This window comes from Mastacembelus armatus, chromosome 14, assembly GCF_900324485.2.
Source record: "Mastacembelus armatus chromosome 14, fMasArm1.2, whole genome shotgun sequence".
In the NCBI taxonomy this organism is placed as follows: domain Eukaryota; kingdom Metazoa; phylum Chordata; class Actinopteri; order Synbranchiformes; family Mastacembelidae; genus Mastacembelus; species Mastacembelus armatus.
In genome coordinates, this window is record NC_046646.1 from 21,921,407 (window position 1) to 21,933,810 (window position 12,404).

Here is a 12,404-nt window from a genome sequence, read left to right on the forward strand (position 1 = left end):
ATTTATTAAGCTGAAGCTGCACAATGCAAAAGTAAAATACACCTGTCTCATTTCAGGCTGAGACAGACAACAGCATTGCATCTGCTGATTCATATACAGCACATCCAACCCATTCGAACACTATATGATGGTGTCTGGTTTTGGTATAGTCGTTGGCAGCAAATCTCTCAAAAAGAAAGAAATGTCTCTGTGCACGGAAAGCACCATGCCACAGCTTAAAATAAATCATAAAACTGTCCCCTAAGCAGCAACCAGAGGGCCCTTTTTGTCACATATGGGTAATAAAGTCTTCCAAACTCCCGAACATGAAAACTGTTTCTACCTTGATTTAAACAAACACTGTATTTGATGCACCAGCACAATAAAACAAAGGAAACTATCAATTACAACAAGATGAATGTCACAATACACACCAGAAATAGAAAAAGCGTAAACTCAAGCAAAACACTTCCAGTCCTGATCACAGTTACATGACAGTGCTAACAAGGCAAATCTTTTTATACAAATATAAACTAACTCCCTACAAATAAAACAGCTAAGTGTCCTTATCAACACCTCTCATCAGCTGTTCTCACATGCATGTGCAAAGTCGTATACAAATACAGAAAAAACACACATACCTGGGAGCGTAGGTGTAGTCAAAACAGAGCTCACACCTTCCACCTTACCTGCTCATCCCCATTAACACAAACACACACACACAGTTCACCATCTCCACTGCTTGTGCAAGCTCCTCCTCCACACAGACACATGCACACGCCAGAATCTAAACAATTAACCAAGTTAAACAAAACCTAAAGTTGCTGCTTGTAGTGTTTATGTTTCAGTTAAAGAAAACTGTACAGGCCGTTTCACAATTACAAGGAAATGAATACCCATCCCAGAGGGCTCTAGTGGCCATTGTGTTGACGCTATTTGGAAGTTGAGTCAGTTGAGATGCTGAGAAAGGGTCAAATCTATTATCCCTCTGTGGAATAAGGCTAAAAACCATAGTGGCTTAACTTTAAAGAGCTCAGTCCAGGCCTTTATAATCAAACTGCTGAAAACAGAAATTGAATTTGCCTCGAGTATAATCATATCTCAACTCTCAGCATATTCAATAATAGAGGTAATGCACTGTTGCCAGAGGACAAAAGTCCCTTAATTACATAAAGGCGATTGTAGGGCCAACGCACAGAGGCATACAGATGTACACACATCCACAAAAACAACACACACCCTCTTAACTTTGAGGTGTCACTACGGAGGCAAACAAATACTTGTGTTCAGTTACTGATTAATACACAACAGCTGTGCTTGCAAACATGGTCACATCATGTCAAGTAACACAACACACAGACACACTGAAATGATCCATCCATTGTGTTATCAATTAACATCACATGATAAAATGACAGATGTTAATACAACACCATACATTTGTTTCTACTGCCGTTAATTTATTCTGCTCTTCTGTAAACTTTGGATTTTAGATCAGACTAAACATCTGGGGAATTTGCCACTTTATTCACTTTTGTCTAATTGACATTTTAGAAACTACACTTTTAAGGAATTAATAAATAATCAACAATATAGTTTCAGCACTACATGTAGTCTGACCTGCCTTGGAAGCATTGACTACTCTTATCATAATTAAGTATTAGTAATCTATGAAAGGAAGCCCTGGGGCTGTGGAGCGTGCCAGGTAAATACCCTGTGGGAAGCATGGTGAGGTGGGGAGGGAGGGGGGAAGCAAGTCAGACCCAGTTCCTTTTTATCCAGTTGGCTAATTGTTCTGCGTGTCTCGGCAAAGCATCTGTGGGAAATGCAAAATAGTCCGGCTCCCTTGCGACCTTGCTGTTCATGTCAAGGTCGGGGACAATTACAAGATCGTTTGTATTCTCCAGGCGTGGGAGATTAAACGCTTAGCTACAAACGTCCAGCGGCAGTAACCCACCGGTGGCTTTCTTCTTCTTCCTCCTTGTTTTCTCCCTCCCTGCCTCTTCTTTTACTCCGTCAACCCCCTCGACCTTTCTCATTTTGCTCAGAGAAAAGAGTACATGAGCAGCAGCAGAAACAATTGCACATAAAAGTTACGTTAACAATACAGAAGCTGTCTGACATTTAGTTAAGTCCTTGCGCTTGCGTTCATCCTCGCGCTAAGTCCTTTGTCCCATGCTCACTTGGACCATGTTAGTTGCAGTTGTGGCTTGCTTAAGAGGCTAAGTGTCATTTGATAATCCTCCTTGTCTAAGCTGCTGGCACAGAGCATAGAAATAGCTCTTACAAGTTCAGATGCTCTGCAGTGCCAAGACAATGCCAGGCTGGACATCTGGTGTCAGGCCTCACGTCTTTTCACTAGGTCTTACTTAGGTCATCTGTCTGTCGTCTTTATTTTGCTGTGCATGTCTCTATTCTCTTTCGATATCCATCTGGTTCTGTGGTCAGGGAACCTAAAAGCAGCTACTGTTTTGCAAAAAAGTGCTGATAATTGCACGGGAACATGAGGGATTTGGACAAAGTGTTAAGACCATTTTGCCTTATCTTTCTGACATTTTTTTGACAGACAAAGATAAGATTCCCCTTTCATTCACTTTTATGCAAGCTTAAGTGGATGAGAGCATAACTGGAGGCAGAGCACAACTGTCTGCCTGACTGACTGCTTTTCATTTGTCAGAAAAGGCTTCAGTCTTGTCAGTTTCAGCTCTTGCTGTGTCATTGTGATGACGCCAATGGTAATGTGAATCCAGAGCAAGGCATGCACCGTCTATGCATACAATCATTTGAACTGCACAGAACACTTTCTAAAATAACACAGCACACACACACACAGCCAGAGAGTGTCACAATATGTCACTTCAGTCTGGATACAAAACTACTTACATCCAGACCCTCACACCATTTAGCAACTAAAATATGTCTCCATGCATGCATACCAGAGGCTAGACTCTCATGCTCTTTAAATCCCTGAGACATTTAAAAGGAATCTCAGCAAACTTTATTTATTTTGTATTTAATTCAGCTCCACAGAGAGGAGTTTGTTGTTTTCAATATGTTCTCCTCAGAGAGGCAAGCGGACACTTGAGAGCTTCTTACTAATTAGACTAGAAGAACATTTGCCCTGCTGATGAGGGACTCACTGCCTGCAGCACTACCAGAGTATAAACCACCCTGATTCATGGAAAACACAGAGGCTGCACTCACAAACCCTGCAAGATACCAGTATGTGACATTTACAGAAAGAGTGGACACCATTAGCCAGCAGTCAGATTTTGCTAGACAGGCAATGTGATAGACAAAAGTGTCATCTCATCTACAATTGTGTAGCAGATATATGCACACATAGTGTGCATGTGGATGAACTTATTCACGTGTGTTGTGTGTGTAGCCCAAAAAAAAAAAAAAAAAAAAAAGCTGTCACATCTGCTGATCCTACAGATCATTCTATTTGCTCTGAAGCAGCTGCAGATAATTAAATTCAGAGACGCGCCGTCAAACACTGTCTCCCCTGTGCCGCACAGTCAGACAAAACGCTCCTGACATGCACACTGAGCTGGAATATCAATGGCCAATAGAAGTCCTTGGTGCTAGGTGAGATATGCCGTGGTGCACACACAAATAAGAACAAACTGTACATTTTGCTGCATTGTACCCAAAATGATGTTACTACGTGTGAGCAAACAGACGATGGAAACTGGATAACAAATGATCAGGGAAGCAATGTACTGGAGATATTTTTTTCTAGTTACCAGACTATCTGAGACAAACTTCTTCTCGTACTCTGCTTTTTTAATAAATAATTGATACTGTTTTATAATGTTCTCCAAGTACTTTTTCCAGAGCATCCTTCAGTTAAAGTGACTGATGTCTTATTTAAATAAACACACAAAGAAACAGAACTTGACACAACCTTTGCCCCCCTGCATCCTTTGGTCTGCCATTAATGACAGAGATCAGTGATCGAAGAAGATACCACTGTCAGTGACACAGTAAAAGATGTAAATTCTAAGCAATTTCCTTTCCATAACAAAACCGTTCAGCTGTTAACCACTGATGTGGCCTATTTTCCTGCAAAATCAGTGTATGACTAAATAAACAAGTTACTTTAATTCTAAATTAAACACCTCAAAATAAAATAAATGAATTTATTTATTTATACAAAGAATCCACTTTATCTTTGTAAAATCAGCTTGTCAGAGAAAAAAAATAATAAACACAGCAAACATTTTAGATTTTTAAGGCTTCATTGGAAAACACACACAATGGACAGAGAAAACTGACTGAACCATAAGGACAGTGGCCTTATCAGATAGGAAAACCTCCTTAGATTGTCCACATAGTACGAATTGCTAATGAGTACTTTACAGTACATTCGATATCATTTCACCTCATCCCTAACTAACTCAGACTGAAATGGAATTGGTCAGATTAGCTGTGTTGTCATATGCATAATCTGTTGCATAAACTCACCTCGATCTAATTTAAATATTCCCTCAAAAATCATTAGCAGGACGGCATTTCCATTAAGTGTGTTAACATTTACAGCTTCAGGTAGATTACCAGTGGTTGCTTACTGTCAGGTAATGATGAAATATGTTAATCTGCTTAAACATTGTTGATCAAATTACTGACTGCTGGAGCCACGCCAGCAGCTCTGCGAGGCTAACATGCATGCCAACATGCTCACAGTTGACAACAGTAACATGCTTATGTTTAGCAGATGTGATGTTTCCCATGTTTACAGAAATGCTGACATTTAGCATGCTAACACCGCTCATTAGCAGTGAACACACATCAATATCAACACAAAGTACAGCTGAGGATGCTGGGATTGTCAGTTAGGTGTTTAGTCACAAAACAGAACAGTGGACACATGGAAACTGAGACCACATCATGGTGCTAACACAAAAGCAATGTGATTAGTGCAGTGATTATAATTCATCCTGAGGGGGACTTTCTGTACAAATTGTAAAAGCCAATTCATTGGATGCTGGTTGAGATATTTCTGTCTGGACTGAAGTGGTGGACCAGCTGACACAAACACAGGCACCATAACAGCAGAGATGACTTCAGCAACATCACAACACGAAGCACATTGAAAAGATAATTACACTTAATATTAATTTCCTACTAGAGCCATTTTTCTCCATTAAGTGCTGCAAACCTTTTACCTCTGTGACCCCTTTTCTCAATGGCAGGCCAGCCAGCACCTTAAGTCCAGTCATTTCACATCATTCCTTGCAGCCAACTTATAATTGGTTATTGCCAATTTTATTTAATTTTGGTTCCAGAAAACAATCAATATCTTTAGATGAGTTAAAGATGATGGAATCACAAAACACAGGCAGTGGAGAGATTTTTGAAGAGGCATGGTTGATGGTCAAACTAAACGAAATACTCATACTGATTAAGGGTAATTGCTAAATCCCTTATTAACACATGCTCAATCTGTCTTGATGTTTAGTTTTGTTCTACCCCTCCTCTCCCGATTATTGATTGGAAAGGATACAAATGTTAAACCGATCAAGTGAAATGACGAGTTTGTCACTGCCGCTGGTGATGTCCTACTGTGTGTTGGGACGCACAATGTGGTGACTATACTTCTTCAGGAACAAAGAGTACAAAATAAAACTTACTTACTATGCATGTTGTTATCATGACCCCTTTCAGACTCTCATTACTTTAGCTGTGTCAGACCAAATTCATCATGTGTGTTTGAAGAGATTCAAGTAATAAAGCAAAAAAGGAATAAGCAATGATAGTCAACAGTAGTAATCTGAAAACGGAGAATAAAAATTATGAATTAAGAGTAAATGTAAAAAAAAAAAAAAAGAGATAAACAATACTGACACAATAAATTCAAAGTGAGCAGAATATATTTCTATCAGAGAGAACAGGTTCAGAGAAATGGGCTCACTCTGCCTCCACACAGGGATATTCAGTCTGTGCCTCAGACAAAATGTCACTGGGCTCATCTGCCAGATTCAACTGATTGGCCCATATTGATCTTCTGATCCCTGTGTATCTGCAGCCACTCAGCTCTCTTGAACGAATGACTTGAGAAAGTGGGACTGCAGCTGATGCTACATCGGACTCCCACATGATCCCCTACACTGAAGACAGCTGGGGAATTCTTTAGAGGTTTGTGGGTAATTTTTTTGTATTATGCTTGTGACTGATCAGAAGATGAAACGTGATGATGCGCTGGATACTGCTCCCAGTTTCACTAAACCAGCTCTCTCCAGCTCCTCACTCGTCTTGTCTTATAAGACTTTCTCCTACTGTAAAGCTCAAGGTTGTTTTCTTTATTATTAGCAAGCTGAAGTGTAATATGAAGCGCGTAACCTGACAACTCTGAAGTGACAGATGAGATGCTGCAATGACCATGAGTGCCATCAAATCTTAGACAAATATTCATCCATGTATTTCAATCTACTGAGTCTATTTCAGGGTCATAGTGTGGGCTGCAGCTGATCCAAGCACTCTCTGAGCTGCACACACAAAAAAGATGTGTAAAAATAGTGTAAACTACAGACTGCAGGCAGATTATCAATCATATTCATACGATTTAAGATTGTTTATTCACAACAGCTAAATTTGATGTCGGGAGTTTCATCACAACATCAAAATGTTTTGTTTGTGCAAATCGGAGAGCGAACGCATACAGAGCAGAAACGTAAGAGTCGAAAAATAAATGCCAAGGAAGATGGAGAGAGTTACACAGCAAAGAGGAGCTGAAGAACCATCAGGGAGTATGATTCTTTGACAAACGTAGAAACTGTGAGAACAGAGTGACCTGGAATTCACACTAGACAGTGTTCAGTCACATGGTCACATCGGTTAGAGTATGACAGGTATCTGTTTCTCACTCTGCTTGGCTGCCACCGCCCCAAGGGACACAAAATGATTTGGGAGGGTAGCAGTGTTTCTGCTTGTGAATAACGAATTTCTGATGCAGCCTCTGGGCTTTCCCCAATAATTAACTATGAAGAAAAGCTGGAAAAGGGGAAGAAATAATTACTGTTTAATGTAACAGTTTGACAAACTGAGCTCAAGTCAGGGGTACTCACAAGTTTGGCAAGTGATCACCCTAAGGAGGATTTCACTTAATTGTCATCACTGCACTTCTATGCATTGGGTAATATAGTTTTCAGCTGTTTTACATAAAAATATATAAATCTACCTACACTATGATGTACCTTACTTATTTCATCCCACTGACAAAGTGACGCTTTATTCGCAAAAACAAACAACTGCTTCTACTGCAGAGGCATAAAAGTTTCATAGCATGCTGCCATTTCTTACTTTGTGTAAAGTACGTACATCGGCATATACCAGTAGTAGAAAAGTACAATTAAATAGGCCCACATGCCTGCCTATGATTGATCTTCAATATAGTAATGCTGGTTCACTCTATCTACTATAACTCCTACAACTTCAACGTTGCTGGAGCTACAACTAAGTCGGCTGAAATATAGAGCATCAGTCCACTTCATATTGCCACAGTCATATTTTTGCATTAATGCCAGCACGGCCAAAGATGAAATAAGCTCTCAAATGTATTTTACTGCAGCAGGTTTGAACATGTGAGTTGGGGGAATATAATCACTGCTCAAAAAAAAAAAAAAAAAAAAAAAAAACTCCCTTCACATTTCAAGAGTCTGTAGTGCAATGAAACAAAATGAAAAAACAAATGTGAAGTGTTTGAAATAAAGAAACACTTCTTCTGTACACAAATATTTACAGCCATAGCATCTCAATCTTCAAGGCCTAAATTAAATTTATTTCTGTCTGTAAGCATACATGTGTGTTTGAGAACAAAAGTGTGTGGTGTATTCTCTTGTGCGCGCCAGCCTCTGGAAAAATGTTTGTCTTCCCTTATTAAAAAAAGATTTTCTATAGCTATAAGAGCTTCCCTTATGTGCAACACGCTCCCAGTACACTCCATGACTGTTTATGATAAACAGCATCTTAATACCTTCCATCTATCTTTAGCATCATCTTGCTTTCACCTCTCGCTTTTTATTTCAGCATATACTGGATTTCTGCTGATGCCACAGCAGCACCCCCCTCTCTGCTAGGCTCTGAGAGAACAGCGACTAAGCACCCCCAATGGCCTTACTCCCACAGCTGAGATGACTAATAGCCCCCACGAGGTGAGAGGCTGCAGGGGTGAGAGCGCAAAGGTGAGGCAGAAGATCAAGAGGCTATGCCGTCACACGGCTTGTAAAAGCTTGCTCTGCCGGGTGGGCTTCGGCTGCTTAATGCTCCGTTCACACACTGATAGTGCTGTGAAATAAACCTCCTCTGGCCATTTAGAGGCAGAATATTCATGCCACAACAGGATTCATCATTTGGAGAACAATAATTCTCTGTACTGTGTTTAAAGCATTGCAGCATAGTTCTATGGATGGTTCCGTTTAGTAGCAATGCCCCGACTTTACACTAAAAAGAAAATACTCAGCAGCTATAAATCCTAAAATTCAAATACAGCACATTGTTTAGTGAATAAAGTTGATGATTTTTCTAATTTTTCCAACTAAAAGACCAAAACTAACATTGTCTTTTTCTGTCCTGCATGAGGACAGAACAGGTGATAAACATAGCATATAGTCTGATTGTAAAAAGGCACAGTAATATCCTAAAACAGCTGGGAACTGTAGTCTTTAACAAACATTCATCAAGCAGGAGTGAATGAAGCATTTCGCTGTGGCAGGATAGTGTGTGGGACTGATTTAAAATAAATACAATCATAAGTTGATCATAATTAAACAATTTAGGAAGTGATGGATGACCTGCACATCAAATGCACTGCTGTAATGTGTGCTAATGGTAAACACTGTGCTTACAGTCTAGGTGACAAAGGAGTGGTTTTGTTTCCTGTAGCCTGGCACACAAATTGGAAAGAAAGGGAATATACTTAATAAATCAACCCTGAGTTGTCACATACAATGTTGACGTAAGCAAACTCTGCAAAATTCAGAGGTGCAAAAATGATGTTTAATCTAATTATAAAGATTTATGTAACATCTGCACATCAACAAGACCAGAAGGTTTAGGCAACCACAGCTGCTTAGTTCAACATAGAGCTAGATTGGTCCGTATTTGATCCGACTCATCTGTAAGGTAAAAATACATTACACACTCCACCAGCCTGACCTTCACACTCTCAAAGGTGAACACACTGGCAGCATGGCATATTGATGTGTGATATGACGTGGCATTTGATGTCTGTGGATCACACCAGATGTGCATACAGCAGCACAAAAGGTAGAATATGCAATAATAATTAAATAAGGTATAGTATCCAGGAATTACCTTCACAACAAATAAATATGACAAAATTACTATTACCTTTGAAGCACTGCTGGTTGTTAATGACATGAAATAGGATAATGACATGTCCTGACAGTGCAATCAGCTTTGAATGATGCAAATGTCACTAGTCCAGAGTGGGCCTACACGGGAAACAACAGGGGGCAGTGCAGAAGTATATTGCATGCTGCTGGTGTGTTTTTCCTGCATTGGCATGAGAGTTGATACAAGATGTATATGACAAATAACCAATATGGCTGCACTTCCCAGGGACACTGGGCTGGGAGTTACCACTGAATGTTTTTCAAAAGCTTTCAGACAAGAAAAAAAAAAAAAAAATACATTTTACATCTCAGAATGAAAAAGCTACAGAAACCTGCTGAAAAAATACATCATGTTTGAGACCACCATTTCCATAACATCAATATTATCAAGGAGACTTCTGTCTCGGCAGACACACCAGATTAAAATCCCAGATGATTTACCCCATTATTACAAATCTCTGTGCACCCCCCCCAGGTAATTTTAGTTGTGTGTGAATGGAGCTTTTCACTTCACCTCATCTCAAGCTCTGCACTTACAGACTGTCAACATCCATATGTTGAAGCACTATGTGACAAAGTGAGGAAACAAAAATGCAGTACATCATATTGATTTTTTATGCCTTTGTGCTTCTATACACATATATAATATATATATATATATATATATATATATATATATATAGCTATTGCAGTACAGCATGGTTGTAATACAGTGAAGGAATATCAATTTACAGCACCACTGTTGTCAGCGCGTGTAGATCGTGCTGCTTATACACGAACACCTTGTCTAGACACTAAAGAGAAGCGATAAAACAGAAACTACTGGGAAGGAGCACCTGAAAGTCCTGGTGCAAGTTAATACTTTTACTGAGGCAGCAATATTCTGATGGTAATGGTATTGGACTACAGTCACAATATACCTGACAGTATATAAAACAAGTGGGACTTGTTTGCTCGTTTGCACTTAAATTGCTAATGGATTGTTACAAATATGTTAACAGGGCTGTGACAAAGAACATTAAATTGCTTTCAACTTTACACTCAAGGCCTCAAGCAGAAACAGCATGTGTGGACCCATATATCTCTACCAGCAGCCATGTTGTAACGTTCAATCAGAAAAACACAAGAGGATGTAACTGTGTTATTCTCCAAGATGCGCGAGCAGTAATATGATTCAGCAATATGATAACTACAGTTAACTACGTTTGTTGCAGTCTTATAGATTGTTACATATCTGCCTGCTCCTTGTGCTGATTTTAATGGCATAGAAAAGGAAAGGGAGGAAAATCCAATTACATGAACGATGAGTCAGACAGAATACCACAAGGAGAGTTAATCAGACTGATCCCATTAAGCAGAGATGAATTTATCCCTCTAAAACAGAGGTGAAGATGTTACAGAGTGACAAAGACTTCTTCCATTGCCTTTACACAGAGCCCCAAAATATAAAAAAACACAACACTAGAATATTATTAAATTGTGTTGGGTTATGAAAGAGCCTGTGGAGAGGGTTTCCTCAGAAATAATTAACAACCACTGAGATGTGCTTTTGTGGTTCTGGTGACACTGGAGATGGTACACAGACTATTTCCAGGAAGAAGAATAAAAGATGGAATAAGAGAGGGAGAGAGGAGAGGAGAAGAGATGATGAAGATAAAACCACAGAGAGAGAGGACTGGACTTGGAAATGGAAGCCCCTCAGAAAGCTAGGAGGAATCTGGAGGGGTGTTCAGTCCTTTATAGCCTTATGGTCCATCTTTGTGATTCATACAATAACGTTAAAAAATACACTGACCACAGCGCTAAAAGCTAAAAGCCTGACTGAAATCTGCCACAGAGTGCTCAGCTTTAAAAGCAAACTTCTCCAAGACTTACAGCACTGAGGGTCTGGAGAGGGCACTGGCTTCAGCGTATTGAATCACGGTTTGTTATAGAACAGCTTGTCATTTTATGGAACCGTGGGGAAAGCCAACACAATGTCAAATAATAAAGAAAGACCTTTTACAGCAAAATTATTAACAATGGAAAATAGGTCTTTAACACAGCCAATATTCTGGTGTGTCACACTTGGAAAAACACAAGTGTTGCTAAAAATAATCAGCAAGTACAATAGCAGGAGCCTGAAACTCAGCAGACAGACGGAGTTTAGCCATCACTCATTTTGTGATCACACCTGTGATTATCCTGCTAGGACATGTCAAAGTGTCTCCAGCTTATTATCTACAAAAGCAGACTTTTTAAAATGATACACTTGACCGCACCATCACTGCCATTAAAGTGGTATTCAATTTACACCTAAGTGAACAATCATATCTGGGAATAGCAGTAACCTACACTCGCTGATACAGACAACGCCAAACCACACAGGTAAAGACAGAGCTATAAACGGAACAGCCCAGAATTAGAAGTACTGAATAAAACATTAACACTTTTTCCCTCTTATACAACTGACAGGTCTAATGTTTAAATGATGATTTCCCTCAAGGTACCCAGGAGGCATCATGGAGAAATACAGTCAAACATATTTTTTTATTATTTTTTTTTTAAGATTTAGATCATCAAGGACTCAGGCACGCACGGATAAATAAATATGTGAAAAACTCAGGCACAACAATGAAAAAAATGGCAGCTAATAAATAAATAAGACAGAACAACTGCCATCTAAAAAAGCCCTGAAGGAGCTGTGACCGGAGAGAGGCGTTTAGTGAGCGATCTCATCAGTGCCGCTGTCGGGTCTGCTCTGTGGTCAGGAGAGCTAGTGCCGTGTTGACAGCTGGCTGTCATTACTCCAGAAGTGAAGGGAAACAGCGGGACAGGAGAAAGTCAGACAGCGAACAAAGCAAGGGAGCAGGGAGGCGGGAGAAGAGCAACGAGAGACGGGGATGAAAAGAGAGAAATGCTTGAAATGGAGAGGGAGAGGTGGGTGGACTAGAGGGAAAAGTAACATGACCTCTTGACCTTGATGGATTTGGGCCAGTAGCCTAATTCCCTGCTACTTGAAGTGGGTTTGGCTGATACTGTCAGTTTCCCTTAATGTTCCTCTCTGTAACACAAAATATTGCACGT

General features: G+C 39.8%; 1 protein-coding gene across 3 annotated transcripts in view; it reads right to left on the reverse strand.

Annotated features, from left to right (window-relative positions):
• The window catches only part of fstl4 (follistatin-like 4), a 142,675-nt gene that overhangs the window by 90,284 nt on the left and 39,987 nt on the right, over positions 1-12,404 (reverse strand). The gene's annotated exons all lie outside the window — the stretch shown is intronic.